The sequence below is a fragment of the Ursus maritimus genome, unplaced genomic scaffold (genome assembly GCF_017311325.1).
Source record: "Ursus maritimus isolate PB19 unplaced genomic scaffold, ASM1731132v1 scaffold_2, whole genome shotgun sequence".
In the NCBI taxonomy this organism is placed as follows: domain Eukaryota; kingdom Metazoa; phylum Chordata; class Mammalia; order Carnivora; family Ursidae; genus Ursus; species Ursus maritimus.
Window position 1 is genome coordinate 44,991,998 of NW_024424452.1, and position 15,764 is coordinate 45,007,761.

The following is a 15,764-nucleotide window of genomic DNA, read 5'->3' on the forward strand; positions in this document are numbered from 1 at the left end:
TTCCCACGCTCTCAGCTCTCCGCTAAGTGAAAGCCAAAAATGTCTTAGTGCGTCTTACAAGGCACTCTACTGCCCCCTAGCGCTGTCTGATCCAGTTACAGGGTCTTTTTGCTATTTCTGGAATACAAGAGCTCCTGCCGTAGGACCTTTGCCCTTGCTTCCCCCCCAGCCTAGAAGCCGGATGCCCAGATCTACAGGGCTAGTCTCCTCACTTCTTCCAGGTTTTAACGCAAAAATCACTTTCTCAGGGGCCCTTCTTTGGCCATGCTATCTAAAACTTCCCATACACTTCCCCTACCTACTCGCGTACACACCGCCAGACATTTCGTATCCTGCGGCTCTTTTCCGTGAGTACTTATCATCACTGAATATACTATATATATTATCTTGTTATTGTCTGTCTCACCCACGAGAGTGTAAACTCCATGTGGGCAGGGATTTGTTTTGTCTCTCTTTTTGTCACGACCAAATCCCTGGAGGTCAGAACAGTATCTGGCATTTAGGCTCTCTCTAAATATGTGTCTAATAGAGAATGTATGATGTCATTGTTTGCCATAGCAGGGAGTGCATGACAGCCTGGATCCATCATGGGGGAAAGAAAAGTAAAGTGGGCAGATGCTCACTATAAAATTGTTTACGGCAGTTAGAAACAAAGGACTAACTGTGCAGACAACATGAGTAGATCATAAAGTCACAGTGCCGAGTGCAAAAATGACAGAACAGATGTGCATTTTACAAGGCTACATACACATCCAAGATGCATATCGAACACATTAGCGGGGGTGGGAGTAGGGAATAGGGATAAAAGAAAAGAAATTGAGACCCCCCCCCAATAGTTTTGTACTCATCCAGGTGGATAGAGGACGATGAATTAACACTGTACCTGAGGTCCACCTGAGGGGTTGCATTGTGAGAGTAACTTTTTAATTAGAGGAAAACATATCGTTCCCACCTGATGGAGAACCGACGGCCTTCGGATTCCCGGTGGGGAGAGACAGAAGAGGGAGGGAGAAAGGAGAGCACGCTTGTTGACTTGAGAACGGGCTGGATGGTGGGAATTGACATGAAGAGAAACCTGCAAAGGCAGGTCTGGTGGGGGACCCGGCTCCTCGGTCCTGCGGGCCGTTCTTGGAAAGCCGGACGGTCGCCCAGCACTGGCTGGGCCCCCGCACAGGTTGGCAGACTCCCCGGAGGAGGCGCGCCCACCGCGGCCCCAGCCGCAGACGCCGGCAGCTGAGCTGCTTCTGACCGGGAACCTGGTCCTCAGGGCTCCGGAGCGGAACCGAGGGCTCCATACGCTGAGCGGCCAGAGTGCTTTCCCTTTCTGGGGCCGGAAAAGGACATCACAGAGGAGGCGGCGGAGGGCTGCAGGGGGGCCTGCTGCTCCTTGGGGGAGGGCCACCAGCTGACCTGCTTCCTGCCCGGATCTTCCCAAAATCGGCTGCAGGACTGTAGAGCGGCAGGCAAAAGGTATGCGTGTTTCCGCCCGGTTTCGAACCGGGGACCTTTCGCGTGTGAGGCGAACGTGATAACCACTACACTACGGAAACTGGTGGCAGCTGGCGCCTGCAAAGCCGCCTTGCCGCTGGGCAGCTGCGAGCCCCGGGCAGGATCGATGGCGCCCCCGCCGGAAGCTCCGGCCCCGGGGGCCCCGTGGCCGCTGCCGGGAGCCGCCTGCGGCTGCCGGGCTCCTCAAACGCAGGTCCCGCGGTTTCCCGACCCCGCAAGTCCCGCGGGAGCGCCGGCGCCCTGCACCCACGGGCGGGAAGAGACAGGTGGCGGCGTGGCCGGGGTAGGGAAAAGCAGCTTCTCTCCGAAACAAGCATACGCGTTCCGTTCGCCCAGCACTAGATGGAGAAGCCCTTGTAAGGAAACACGCCGCTTTCTCTTTCCTGTGCCTTTCCTCCTGTGAGTCCTTTACTGCTCCACGGACGCTTCACCTCTGCCCACCAGGTGCACGGGAGGTTTCCCCACCCCAGCCAGTCCCCGCCTGGGACCCCGGCTGGGGTCCTCCCCTGCAGCTGTGGTCCGACCTGTGCACTCAGGGGCGGTGTCAGATCCCACAGGTTAAGGGCTCAGTCCCACATGACACCCCCTCGCCCCTTCAGGCACCTGTCATAAGTGCAGGTTGTCACCTGTGCTTCCGACCAACCAACCAGCTGTAGATCAGAAGTTCCCACCACATCCTCCTCCAGCTTGATAATGTGCGAGAATGACTCGCTGAACGAGGGAAAACAGGTTACCTACCAGATGAATAGCCAGACCAAGGAGATGCATAGCACAGGGTAGGTGGGCAGGGGAGTAAGGTTTGCACCTGTTCCCCAGCCTGGAAGTGCTGCAGACCCCTGCCTCAGGGATTTCTTTTTGTGGAGGCGTCTTCAAGGAGGCACGAGCCACTATTAACTCGATCTCCAGCCTTTCTCCAGAGGAGGGGGAGGTGCCACTGAAATTTCCAAGTTTGTGATCATAATGGTTTTTCTGGTGACCAGACCCCATCCTGCAGCTATCCAGGAGCCCACCAGGAGTCACCTCATTAGAACATAACACACGCCTACCCAGGAAATTCCAAGGGATTTAGGAGCTCTGTGACAGGAACCAGGTCCTAGCATCTTTCTGTCTTAGGAAATTACGAAGGTTTTAGGAGCTCTGGCCGGGGGCCTGGGATGAAGACCAAAGTATACATTTCTTGTTATAACACAATGTCACATTACCGATGCAGGGTCTCTCAGACACTTGGCATATGTGGGCTGGGCGCCATCGTTTTTTAAGTCCTAATACTGTTAAGCCAGACAGACACTAGCATGTTCTCTATTCGTTGGGGGAAGGCAGGAGTTGCGGTCCTCAGCGGAATCCAAAACTAAGACTTAGAAAGTTGGAGAAGCAGTGAAGGCAAACTGAGGCATTGAGGGCAGCAGGATAGCAGCCTCAGGAAAGGCTGTCCAGGGATGGGATTGCACCACCGAACATCAGTTAAACGCTGAAGGTGGCAGCCAGCAGCACCCCATAGGCTCGCTAGCATGGTTCCCCCGGTAAGTCTTGTCCAGGTGCTCGCCGCACAGAGGTAAGATTGTGCTTTGAGCTCAGTCCTGCTGGGCCCAGCACCGGAATTCGCCACTGCCCAGGACCCAGCTCTGTGACCCTGAGCCTGGTAGCAGGACAGACGGGGTGATTCCAGAAGCGAGACATGGAAATCATCACAACTTCGGGAGCCCAGAACTTCGTTTCATCAATCCCAACGCCCTGCTCCAGCCACAGGCCACTGCTGCTTTCATCCAGAGTTGAGACCTGAGTCAGGCATTGAAATGGACCCTGCACTGGGTGAAGGGACCCTTCGCTTGGACTGAGGGAGGGGGCAGCCGGAGTGGGGCGGGGAAACTCCCAGCCACGGGCGCCTTAGCCTGATGACAACAGCCTCTCAGCAACCTCTTCTGTAAGCCAGCTTCATTACCTCTCACTGAAATACATTTTAAAGGTAAGGATGCTGATCACTTACTCAAAGGTGTAAATTAAGAATGGCAGTGAGCTCCTAGTCCTTCTAGCTGTAATCCTCAAGAGAGACAAAGGGCAGAGTCAAACACCCGGTTGCTAGGCTGACAGTACCTGAGGGGCAAGGAGGCTGTGAAGATTGAAGATGTCCTTCCAGTAATTCCGAAATGCTCTCCACCCCCCACCCCCAGGGAATCGCTGATCTGTTATTAAACTTTCACTGGGAAACATGCACAATATTTCAGATATCTGCTAAATCTAGAAAGATTATGTCAATAGAAGCACAGTATTAGTAATTATGAAACGTTCTCTCACTGTGAAATCCTAAAAATAGTTCAAATTAGAGTTCTAGGCAGCCCAGTAATTTTACCTGTTTGGCCTTTCCGCTGGAGGCTGCCAGCAGGTGTCTAAAGTGCCTCGAAGGGCAGTGCAGAGCCACGCAAATACACGCGCTGGGCGTGCAGACAGGAATGTCACACTTAATCCCTTCGGACTTCTTGTAAAGCAGCAATGTATTTCTATATGGTAACTAACTGCTTGATTTTACTTGTAAGCTAGGAAATGAGGAGTTAAGCAAAAGTGATGTGGTAACGAATGAGTTAAATGGCCGGTGAATTAAATCCTAATCTCCTATGACAGATGGGAATGCATTTCCACTATCCTAACGAGGAAGGAGGTGGGGCTTTTCATCAAAGTCGGTTATCTCCTCGTTCTAGTTTGGGTCCAAACTACAAGGCTTTGATTGCTCTTGTGCCCTAGATCTCAGGAGACCACCGGTGTCCAGTCCCCTGCCCCAGCAAGAGACCAGTATAGGAGTGGCACAAGGTGGAAATGCCAGAAACACTGGCAGCTTTCCACCCCTCCCCCACCCAAGTCCACCAGTGCCCGGCAGGGCTGTGGTAGGTGGTCAGAGACAGCCCCTCTTCCACCGGGGATGCAGAGGTTGCTGGGAGGTGTGAGGCTGCCTTGCCCCTCATGGGAATGGGCAAGCAGAGGTGAGGCTGGGCCTTTCAGAAGCAACGGGTCAGTGACATCCAGCCGCAGGCTCTGGAGAGAGGCCTACCCTGCTCAGCTCCTGCTGGAGGAAAGGGCAGTAGGCGATTGCAAGGAACCGACCGTCGTCCTCTATCTTCCAGGCAAAGCAAAAGAGCAATCAGCTGGGTCTCGCGCCCAGCCGGACGCCTGCACGGGAGGTTAGTCTGGGCGTTCCCAAGGTCTTTGGGGGCTTGACTGAGCCCCAGAACAGTGAAGAAGGATAACAAAACCAAAACTCCAGCTCCGGCTGGTATGTTTGAGAAAGAAGCGGTAACTCATGATAATACAAACGTAGACCCGGAAACTCAACTTACCACCTGGTACTAGGAGCAGCTACAGGAGTTGTGGGGCCCCGCGGAAGATGAGAATGTGAGCCCCTTGTTCAGAAAGCAGCAGGAAAAGTGCTGCTAGAGGTCATGAAATATAATGCTTCCCACCGCCCCCCCTCCTTCTTCTGTGGCCTCCCTCCCAACTTGTCGTGGTGTTTTTCATTTGCTATTTAATGTCATTCTATGTAAAGAAAAATTAAAATAATTAGGGTGAATTTTGCCGGTTATCATTAGCTTGTGTGAGGCCCATTTCTCATCCTCTGCTTTAGCTTGAGCTAACTGGAGTCAAGCTTCTCTCCTCCCCACAGGCCCTTGGACTTAGGCTTGTCCCCAAGATTGAGCAAGTGCCAATGTGCAGAACATGTCCCATTTACTAGCTTATCCTGCCAGTCCGTTGACCAAAGGGAAACACATTTCCTGGGAAACTGCTCTCATCACGCTCTCTGTTCAGTCTCCCTCGCTGCCTCAACTTCCCCTTGAAAGCTTCTGCCAAGCTCTGCTTACCTCTCCCTGTGAAAGAAACACCTTTTGCTGTTTGATTTTGAGATATTTGCAGATTTCTGAGATTGTCTTCTTAATAAGTCTCTCCTTATCTAAGTCCGGATTTGTTTTTAGTTGACAGTGCAAACGTAAAAGCACCGAACTCACAGGCAGAATCCCTGAAGTCACACAATCCGAATTTCCTAGCTCTTCCGGGCGCATGAGTTTTCGTCCTTCCCAGAATAGTGGGAATGTTGCACAGAATTAACTCAACTATTCTTAGTTTACTTCTAAATACACACGTTCTACCATTTTCTACCTTCGGCTTGCTGGTAAGTAAGGGAGGCCTGGAAGGAAAAGGAATTCTTGGTTGTGCCGTCTTTGCCTTTCCTTCCGGGTCCTTGTTTCCACAGTAAGCGGTTGGCTGATACCGGATGTCAGGTAAGACAGGATGACAGGATTTCTTGGTCGTTGGTTTTTCTTAGAACACCACTGTCTTCTTTTTCCGTCTGAAGCAAATTCTGCTTGGAATGGAAAGTGTGGCCTCTGGGCTGGAAGGTCAGTTTATGCGGTCACAGAGGCAAGGTGCTTACTTTACACTCACCTGAAGTCTCTGAACTCCCAAAGCGTAGTGGGTCCGTCCATCGAACGTGGCAAATGCTATATAAAACGTGACCAGGGAAGGTGAACAGGAATACTGCTGGCATCCGGCATCCTCTGCACATATGCAGGCTCCATTGTGCCATTGGACTCCAGTTACAAATCACACCTCCAGAAATTATTTAAACTTTCAAGGACATTTTTCAGACATACCCCCAAATTTTTAATGTATGGTTAAACCAATCCTAAGATCTTTTTTCAGGAGGTGCTGCCCACCCATACTCAGCACCTCTCCCTGGTGGTCTAGTGGTTAGGATTCGGCGCTTTCACCGCCGCGGCCCGGGTTCGATTCCCGGTCAGGGAAGTCTGTTTTCTTTCTGATCGCCGCCGTCGTTCTACTGTTGCTCCGAGTGATTCCGCCTTCACCAAGGCTCGTTTCGGCGCATCCCACGTGTTATCCGGTCCTGAGGTATATCAGTATTGAGGGAACAAGGTACCTGTGAAGAATGAGAAATTCCTCTATGCGGATTCAAACTCACCTCTGCCTCCCTCAACTGGGAATTACGGGTTTGTTTTTTCCCTATGAGAAAATTTCTACGTGAAACAAGTGAGTTACGTCAAATGACTCATATCTATTAAGGTTTGATAGGCATAGGCACTGTTTCAATTTCAATAATGTATGTAACGTATTTCCCCCATTCTTTGAAACCCTAAGTTACATCCCAGAGGTGTAGACAGCTCAGGTAATTTTACCAGATGGTCTGCCGTTTGGTCTTTTGTAAAACAAGAATGTATTTCTAGATGGTAATTAATTCACTTTACCTGTAAGACAGGAACAATCATAAATAGATGAGGACTGATCCTATTAAAATAGCAAATTATAGGACACCAGTCTTTGGTTCCCCAGTAACTTCGTCCTGAGGTTCTCAAAACTGATTTCAGGATCGGCTGGGGAAAGCTTGAGGGGCTTGCAGACTGCGCGAGCCACCGTCTTAGTCTGAAGATCCCTGAGCTTGGCCCTGGCGGGCAAGAGTCAGGAAGGAGCCAGGCGGGCACTTGCCAGCCTGGGAGACTGAGCGCGACCCGCCTTGAGTATAGCCAGGCTGCTGCGGTTGCATCAAAAGCAGAATGTTGGTGGTGGTCAAAAGGGGAAAGAAAACAAAGAGGAAAAAAAAAACAACCCCAAAACAAGACTTACTTCCCTGACCGGGAATCGAACCCGGGCCGCGGCGGTGAAAGCGCCGAATCCTAACCACTAGACCACCAGGGAGGGGTGCAGGGGATATTGGGGTAGTGTCTCCTGGAGTAAGGTCTTAAGAATGATGCAGGCACCTGTTAGAGACCTTTAGAAATGTCTGGAGAACGTTGTGAAGTGGGTACGTGGCGCTGGATGCAGGGACTGCCACTTGGGTCAGGGGGTAGAAGGACACTTCAGTGGCAGAAACGTTGCAACAAAGATTGTCACGAGTCAAGCCAAGGAAGAAGACAATTTCTCCTACATTTTTGTCACCGACTCCTTCTGACCACAAGCGTTTCTCATATTTCTTTTTTGCCCCCTTCATTACTAAAATTTCTGTACCTCTCCCATGGTTGATGGAGGAAGATATGTCTCTCTTTTGCTCCCTCACCTCCCACAAAAGGATCTTATTCCTCATCTCCTCCCACTCTGGGCCTCCCGGTGCAGCAGAGGGAGGAATATTCAGGGCCAAGGGGACAGGCCCACCTGGAGCTGCACCCCTCTTCTAGGCCCTGCTCTGTCATCTGGGACCTGGAATGCCATGCCCAAATGCTTGAAGTTTGGTGGGGCTCTCCGCACATCAGTGTTGCGGAGCTGCATTAGGCCTCCAGTGTGTGCAGGTGGCCAAGGGAAGGCTGTTTGCAGGGGTTTGAACAGCTCCTGGTAATGGCAGGCGAGGTGCCCCCTCTCGGTGCAGGAAGGAGCTAGAATTGAGAGGAGAGGGTCCTCCCTGAGCCACCGTGCTCAGGCAGAGAGCTATGAGGAGTCCCACAATTCTAAATGCAAATCTGGCCTCATAGGTCCTTAAGAAGGTCTTTTTGTCAAGGTAGGTGGAAAGATCTTATTGCATTTTACTGTTCATTAGCTTAATTGATAAATTTAAAATATTTAGACATATGGTGTGTGGCCCTCCATTTGTGCTGTTCCCCACAGCTGCAAATATTAGGCACAGCTACTTCTCTAGGCTTCTGGGCCCACTCCTGTATAGAGCTGTCAGCTCCTCACCCCACCACTTGGACCTAAGGTCATGCTCCCCCAAACTGAGTCATCTGTCTCCATTCCCCCGCCCACGGACCTTTCCCCAGGCCCCACCCCTGGTGGATCACAGCACCCTTAGAAATAAACTCGGAACCTTTGCTACCCACCATATCCGTTAACGTACAGTCCTTTCTGTTTGGACCTCTGTGGCTCTCCCTCCAGGAAGGACACTGCCCAGTTCTTTGGGGAGTGTTTTCACCTCCGCAGCTCGAGCAGCTCCCATGTGGTTTGAAGGCAGTGGGCTAATGGGTATGCATTTTCTCCTTCAAATCGCATTCAGTAGCATGTTTCCAATTAAAAAAAAAAGAAATTATAAAGCTGTTTCTGTTTCCTGTCATTTGAGGAGCCCTCAGATTTTCTGCTAGAAGTGAATGAGCAGAGGGGGAAGAAGGGACCTGCATGGAAGGCGCGTTAAGAGTTCTCCAGAGAAACGGAACCCCTAGGAGATCTGCATCTGTAGCTGTCTCTAAGGGTCACGTGATTAGGGAGTCCCAAGACCGGCAGAGTGCGCTGGCAGGCCAGAGACCCAGGACAGGTGGTAGTGAAGTCCCAGTTGCAGTCTGAAGGCCTGAGAACCCCGGGAGCTGCTGGTGCAGTTCCAGTCCGAAGACCAAGGCTTGAGACCCACGAAAAGCGGATGTTCCAGTCCAAGCCCGAAAGCAGGAAAAACCCGATATCCCAGTTCACAGGCAGTCAAGCACAAGGAGTTCTCTCTTACTGGAGGCAGGAGGTACTTTTATTCTATTCAGGCCTCCGTCTGATTGGCTGAGGCTCACCCACATTAGGGAAGGCACTGTGCTTTATTCAGTCTACTGATTTAAATGTTAATCCCATCCAAAAACATCCTCGCAGAAGCACCCCACGTAATGTTTGACCAAATATCTGGGCACCCCACGGGCCAGTCAAGGTGACACATAAAATTAACCGTCCCAGAAGGGGATACCTTACTCTAAGCACACAGAGGAGAAAGCTGCCTTGGTCAGGCTTCAGTTTACCATCACTGCTTTTTCAGAGCTTCTGCTCTCTCTGGGTACGGGGCAAAGATGCTTTCATCCGGTCATATAACAGGGATGGATTAAGAAAAAGTCCCTTCTGGCAGAGAAGCAGCAGGGCTGGGGAGGAGTAAGTTAGCAACACACCTCTCCTGGGGGACTTGAACCACCAATATACTGACTTATGATCAAACCTGCTGACCACCGGACTTCAGGGACCATGCTGAGTTGTTTTTTTTTAAATGTAATGCATACGACAGAAGTTTAACTATTTTTAAAGTGAACAGTTCAGTGGCATTTAGTACCTTCTTAAAGTTGTGAGACGACCTTCACTATCGAGTTCCAAACCTTGTTCATCATCCCAAAATAAAACCCCACATCCATCCTCAGTGAGCAATTATTCCTCAATACACACTCCTCCCAGCTCCTGGAAGCCATCAGTTTGCTTTCTGTTCTTATGGACTCACCTCTTCTAGCTATTTCACATGCATGGACTCACACAATATGCGATTTGTCTCTGGCTTCTTTCACTTGGCTTATTGTTGGAGTTCACGCAAGCTGGGCATTCCTTTTTATGGCTAAAGAATATATACACCACATGCTGTTCATGTGTTCATCCACTGATGGACATTCGGGTTGTTTCCACCTTTTGGCTCTGAATGTTCATGTGCAAGGATTCGTTTTGAGTATCTGGATTTAATTTTTGGGGTACGTACCTAGTAGTGAAATCGCTAGGTCATTTACATCCTCACCAGCAATGTTTGGTGGTTCTAATTTCTCCTTCCTGCCAACACCCTTTATTTTCTATTGTTGTTGTTTTTAAAATGATAGCAATCCTAGCGGGTATGAACTTAACGATACACATGTACTAGAATGACTAAAATTAAAAAGACTCACGATACCGAACAAAAAAGAGGGCTTCCTGTATGACTCCATTTACGTAAAATTCTAGAAAATGCCAACTAATCTACAGTGACCGTAAGCAGATCAGTATTTGCTTGAGGTGCACGGGTCAGTGGGGGCATGACTTAGTGAGGGACAGAAGGGAGGCGTTACCCAGGGCAAATGGAAACTTCTGGGGGTGATGGATACATTCATTATTTTGATTATACTGATGGTTTCACTAGTGCGTCCATATGCCAAAATATCATATTGTCTGTTTTAAATATGGGCAGGTTGTTGTATGTTAAATAATAAACTGTTAAGAAACAAGGTGAAACAATTTCATATATCCCTTCTGGAGGTCACTGAAGTCTCTTCATTTTAACCTGTGCTATAAATTGAAAACTAGAGGATTGATTACACCATTCTCTTTTAAGGAGACTCTCGGAGTCCTTAAATTTCTCACATCTGTGACAAAGTCCTAAGTCATTAGCAATGCAGATCCCCAGGTGACAACAGATGACCATTACCTGCTATACAGCAGACATTGGGTTGTTAGATTCTCTTTCCAGAACATTCACAATATCTTGCCTGCCTTCTACCCCAACAGAGCCCTTTCGCCATTTCAGATGGTGCCAGCTAAAACATGTGGCTAGGTCTGGAGCACTGGCTGGCAGCCAGGAGCCTGACGGGCCTCAAGAAGGCTGGCAGTGATGGCCTGAGATAAAATGAGGAGTATTTTATCAGAAACCAGACGAAGACGCACCCTGGTTTTGTAGTGTCGGAAAGTACCTCAGCACTGTTTCCTGTAGTAATGTGAAGAATGGAAAATGTACCTGGTGAATCCAGGGATTAGCTAAGTAATTTTCCATAGAGAGCACTGAGGAGCAGTTTGGATTCTTTTAGCTGCTATTGGGGACCAGAATATGCCACCCCAAAATATGGCACTTTGGCATAAAGATTATTTTTTTAAGGATTATTCAGCTGGAGACAAACGAGCATCAACAGATACAGAAAGATGGTTTTCCCGCAGTTCCCTTAGCTGACTAAAAGCAGAAACTTCTGAAAATTGAGGACTCCCATAAATCCCCTCTCCTGGGGAGTTTTCTTTTCTTTTCTTTTCTTTTCTTTCTTTCTTTTTTTTTAGAGATTTTATTTATTTATTTATTTGACACAGAGAGAGCAGAAGAGCACGAACAGAGGGAGCAGCAGAGGCAGAGGGAGAAGCTGACTCCCTGCTGAGCAAGGAGCCTGATGCAGGACTTGATCCCAGGACCCTGAGATCATGACCTGAGCCAAAGGCAGACGTTTAATCCACTGAGCCCCCCAGGTGCCCTGTGAGGAGGTTTTATAGCCATGAAGAAGACATAAAGGGGCACCTGGCTGGCCCAATTGGTAGGCCACATGGCTTGATCTTGGGGTTGTGGTTCAAGGCCCATGTTGCGGGTAGAGATTGCTTAAATAAGCTTAAGAAAATCTTAAGAAGAAGAAGGAGGAGGAGGAGGAGGAGGAGGAGGAGGAAGAGGAGGAAGGGGAGGAGGGGAAGAAGACGAAGAAGAAGACATAAAGTCAGTTCTAAGAGGGACCTGTACAAGCAAAACTTACTCTTTTAGGCCGCTCATATATTTACCATCCCACAGTTTGCTTCCCTTGAAAAGGAAATCCCTTTCCTTTGTCTTGTCATTTCTGTACATATTTATTTTTCTTTCGTTAAGATGCTATATAAGCCCAGGTTCCAACCACCCCTTTGAGTTACTCATCAGGACGTTTCTCCTATGTGATGTAAGCTGCATGCATTGATAAACTGTTTTTCTCTTGGTAACCTGTCCTTGGTAACCAGTCTTGATCTTACAGGGCCCCAGCCAGAGAACCAAGAGGGTATAAGCAAAAATAATTTTTCCTCCCCTGGACTGCCTATAACAAAACACTAAAAAAAAGAGAGATGAGCTAAAGGACTAACTACTCAGTTTTCAGCTGGAATTTGGAGGAAATGTGAAGGCTTGGGACAGTTTCCATCCAGCAAATGCTTCAGAAAGAAAGAGCAGGCCAAAGAGATCAAACCCAGGCACTGTCAGGAAAACATGGTTCCAGGGGCAAGAGGAAGCTAAAGCTGTGTCGATGGAACTCTTTGTTAAGAACTCAAGAAGATTGAAGTGGTGCCTCGCGGGCTCTTTCAGACAGAAAGGAGGCATTCTTTTTGTTTTATTTAATTTCATTTTTTCTTTAAAATCCATTAATTACCATATAGTGTATTATTAATTTCAGAGGTAGAGTTTAGTGATTCATCAGTTGCATAAAACACCCAGTGCTCATTACATCCTGTGCCCTCCTTAATGCCCATCACCCGGTTATCCCTTCCTGTCACCCACCTCCCCTCCTGCAACCCTCATTTTCTTTCCTATAGTTAAGTGTCTGTTATGGTTTGTCTCCCTCTCTGCTTTTGTCTTATTTTATTTTTCCCTCCCTTCCCCTATGTTCATCTGTTTTGTTTCTTAAATTCCACGTATGAGTGAAATCCTATGATATTTGTCTTTCTCTGACTTATTTCACTTAACATAATACCCTCTAGTTCCATCCATGCCATTGCAAATGGTAAGATTTCATTTTCTCGATGGCTGAGTAATATTCCATCGTGTGTGTGTGTGTGTGTGTGTGTGTGTGTGTGTGTACACCATCTTCTTTATTCATTCATATGTCAGTGGAGATCTGGGCTCAGAAAGGAGGCATCCTATCAATCTTAAGGGCATGCTTCAGAGACCTTTCCTGCTAAGGAGTCTTCTAAGGATCTTAAGAACATTGACCCACAGCAACCTTACCAGGGACCTGATGTAGAAAAGGGTTGATCTCTAAGATATCTGTGAGTGCGGCTTTTACCTAATAAGTGGAGTATATATTGATATAAGAAACTCTTCAAGTTTTTAAAGGAATTATCTCAGCTTGGACTGAAAGGGACAGAGACAGTACAAAATTAAAAGAAGCCTTTGGACCTCGAAACTCCTACAGTCGGGAAGCAGGCTGAGAAAATGATCAGCTGCAAACACTGACTGTTCTTACAAAAAGTAAGGCCAATTCGGGAGGTAGAAGTGAGAGCCACAGATAATCATTCCCAGTGAGTAGTAATGGGACCCCAGCAGAGAACTGGCAACATGTACCTGACTGGATGTCAGACCAGTGACTGCCATGTGCCTTCAACTTCCCCCTTTTGAATGGGAGTATCAATAGCAGTCGAGCCACGCCTGTCCCAACATTGTATGTTAGAGATGTGCGGGCCAGGTAAGTTATTCTTTCACTCAAAGCCTTTTGACCAGTTTTAGTATACGTGCCGCCAAAGCGAGCACAAAAGTCTTTTGACCAGGAAGAAACTGCCCAAGGTCATCCGCTGAGCATCTGACTCTTGATTTGGGCTCAGGTCATGATCTCAGGGTCGTGAGATCGAGTTCTGAGTCGTTGGGCTCCACGCTGGACATGGAGCCTGCTTAAGATTAAAAAGGAAAAGAAGAAACTTCCCAAGGAGCCTCATGTACACCAGGAGCAATTCAGAAATGAGGTAAGTAGCTTATGAAGAGATGGAGAACGTGGAGTTCTGGGGGCAAAGGAAAGATGTTTATGGCTCAAAGGATAGCAATCTCTGGGTGCGCTGCGAACTGCCAAGCTTTAACCTAACCGCAGAGTCTGATTACACTACAAGGATCAGGCAGAGTTCGTGGGCTGGCAGTTCCTATTGAATAATTTGTGGCCAAACGCCAGGGTGTACCCCGGGTTAACTGCCAGCCCCAGGTCCAGCACTTTGGGGAGCTCAACTCTATGCAGCCAAAGACCCTGCTCTGCTCTCCTGAGTCTGAAAACCTGGCAGCACAACAGATTCGGATGATTCCAAAAGCCAATCTCCTTCGGCCACTATGGGACAAGTGCATAGCATAGCCCTGTAGCCTCCATAGCTTTGTAAATGGCAGACAAAAGAATTAGGGACCGTGGTGCGCCACATTTGTACTGGAAATTTCCCCAGAGAGCACAGTTGGATCACCCTTTCATGTTGTGAGGAATTACGGAAAGTAGTTTAGGAACTGAAGAACTATGGCAACTATATCCGTTTTCTCGCTCATCATTGTATTTGTAGCTCCTTGCAGAGTGCCTGGCACGTAACAGCTTCAATATATGTTTGATGAATGAATGCACGTGTGCATAAATAAGTAGATGGGTAACAGGTACACATTCAGAGATTAGGGACAAACCAGGATTTTGTTTTTCTAAAAGCCTTGAGGAAAAATTTGATTTAGCCAACAGAGTTTCCTCTCTGTGGTCTTCCTGTCCTGACTCCTGAGCTAAGAAGGACATCTGAGAGGATGAAAAGTCCAGCTCGCTGGAGTTCCCGGCATGGGAACAGAGGCCGGAGTTTTGGCAACATGTACCTCATCCTATACCAGGACTTTTCCAGCTGACCTGGGTCCGTTTCCCAGGGAAACAGGGGGCTAACAGGAAGGGAAGGCAGGGAAGTTAAAACAGGAAGAACTTGATGACTGATGGATTTGCTGGGTGAGGGAAAGAGACTTCAGGGAAGTCACCTTGCTGTCTGGCTTGTTGCCCAAAAGGTGATGGTACCGCCATTCACTAAGAGAGGGAACACTGGAGAAGACTCCTGCTTAGGGACTGGGGAGAAGTTGGATTCAGGTCAGGAGAGGATAACCAGAGGGCAAGGGGTCATGAAACGCAGGCAGGTGGATGAATGAATAGTTATAGGACTTGGCGAAGTACTGGAGACACATATTTGAAAGTTGACAAGATCACCAAAAGGGAGTGTGATATGAAAGGACAAGAGTTGGAGCCACAGGCAAAGCCCTTAAAAGATTATTTCTAGGACCTTCACTGCAGTCCTATGTGTAAGAGCAGTGTCCAACTGTGAGTAGCAGGAGAAATTAGAGCACATTAATGCATAAAAAGCTTTACACTTTAACCCCTTTTAAACTTGGCCAGAAATCATTGAGTTTCTCCAGGTGCTTAGCATCTGCTGCAAGAATTAACTAAATGGGAAAGAGCCTTAACTGATTTTTGTGTTACCAGGGCTCTACCGGCTGTGGAATTCTGCCGGAAAGCTGCTCTGAAAGTTTCGCTTCTAGGGGGAAAAGTACCGGTGTCTCTAGTTTGGCCATGGATAGCTCCTCATCTTCTAGGATGTGGGACTTGGGAAACGTCTCTTACTAAACAAGTAATTCATAGAATTTTGGATTGGAAGTAGAACTTTGATGTTTAAGAGGGAGGACTGAGGAAAAAGGAAGACCACCCTTTTAGACGTCCCTGGGTGGGATCGAACCACCAACCTTTCGGTTAACAGCCGAACGCGCTAACCAATTGCGCCACAGAGACCGCCTCTGTAGAGGCTTATTTGCAGGTCGTATTTACAGATCATTAGTCAAATACTAGCAGTATTCTGCAGGGATCATTTCTTCGCCTTGAGATTGCAAGTAAGTCTCAGTTGTGTAACTCTAAAAGCCAGAACATGAAACCATCCCTGTTGTGGAACACTACGACCCTTGCTTCCTTTCTTCCCAATTTCTTAGCACCACCAAGAAGCGACCCTTTCTTTCTCCCCAAGTTGAGACCTGCACGCAAGTGAATTCACCACTGGAGGAAGGTGAGAATGGAGGGAGGGAGGGAATGGAGCAGGGGTGGGTGAGTGCAGGGGAAACA

General features: G+C 48.4%; 4 non-coding genes across 4 annotated transcripts; 1 reads left to right on the top strand and 3 right to left on the bottom strand.

Annotated features, from left to right (window-relative positions):
• Positions 1-1,477: 1,477 nt before the first annotated feature.
• Positions 1,478-1,550, bottom strand: TRNAV-CAC. The gene has a single exon. It is a non-coding gene; the product is annotated as a tRNA-Val (tRNA).
• A 4,672-nt stretch (positions 1,551-6,222) lies between these two features.
• On the top strand, positions 6,223-6,294 carry TRNAE-UUC. Its single transcript has one exon. It is a non-coding gene; the product is annotated as a tRNA-Glu (tRNA).
• Positions 6,295-7,128: 834 nt separating this feature from the next.
• On the bottom strand, positions 7,129-7,200 carry TRNAE-UUC. Its single transcript has one exon. It is a non-coding gene; the product is annotated as a tRNA-Glu (tRNA).
• An 8,166-nt stretch (positions 7,201-15,366) lies between these two features.
• TRNAN-GUU lies at positions 15,367-15,440 on the bottom strand. The gene has a single exon. It is a non-coding gene; the product is annotated as a tRNA-Asn (tRNA).
• Between the last annotated feature and the right edge of the window lie 324 nt (positions 15,441-15,764).